The sequence below is a fragment of the Neomonachus schauinslandi genome, chromosome 5, assembly GCF_002201575.2.
Source record: "Neomonachus schauinslandi chromosome 5, ASM220157v2, whole genome shotgun sequence".
Taxonomy (NCBI): Eukaryota; Metazoa; Chordata; class Mammalia; order Carnivora; family Phocidae; genus Neomonachus; species Neomonachus schauinslandi.
Genome location: NC_058407.1, coordinates 25,297,763 through 25,298,538, shown reverse-complemented (window position 1 = coordinate 25,298,538; position 776 = coordinate 25,297,763). Strand labels below are relative to the sequence as shown.

General features: G+C 37.1%; 1 non-coding gene across 1 annotated transcript; it reads left to right on the top strand.

The window, feature by feature from the left end:
- The first annotated feature begins 421 nt into the window (after nt 1-421).
- Nucleotides 422-555, top strand: LOC123324901. Its single transcript, XR_006540096.1, has one exon. It is a non-coding gene; the product is annotated as a U4 spliceosomal RNA (small nuclear RNA).
- The last annotated feature ends 221 nt before the right edge of the window (nt 556-776 follow it).

Genomic DNA, 776 nt, shown 5'->3' with positions numbered 1-776 from the left:
GGTGTTTAAGTGTTCTAAGTTGGAATTTTGGGAAGTGGGGCTTGAGATTCTTTTTAAAAAGTTTTTCAACTCAGGCAGGTTAGGAGCTGCTGTCTTGGAGCTTTATAACTTTTAGATGGTGAGATTGCGGACTCTGGTCATCAGACCTAGTGAGAGTTTCTTAACGTGATAGTCTCCAAAGTGGGATGTCGAAGAAAATATTAGAAATACTTGTATATTTATATTTTAAAAATCTCATTTGAAAATGTTCTACTTGTGGGGCACCTGGGTGGCTCAGTTGGTTAGCATCTGACTCTTGATGTCAGCTCGGGTCTTGATCTCAGGGTCATGAGACCCAGCATGGAGCCTACTTAAAAAAAAAAACGAAAATAAGTTCTACATTTTCATGTTTTATGAAATACATAATATATGAGTAAATATGAGCTTTGCGCAGTGGCAGTATCATAGCCAATGAGGTTTATCCGAGGCGCAATTATTGCTAATTGAAATATATGAGTAAATATGAGTACATATTATATAATGTGTAAATAAATACTTGTATGGTGGGACTTCTGCTCAAAATGTTTTACTGATAAGGTTGAGCAGTCAAAACAAAATTTGGAAACCACTGCCTCAGAAGGCTGGGAAAATTAAAACTTAGCCTTAAGAGGCAGGCTATCCAAAAACAATGTTTGGTCTTCAGAAACAGATATAACAGACAATACACTTCTAGAGACACTGGTGTCTTAGAAAACGACCAATCAGGACAGGACAAGGTTAAAATCCCAGGAAAAGGA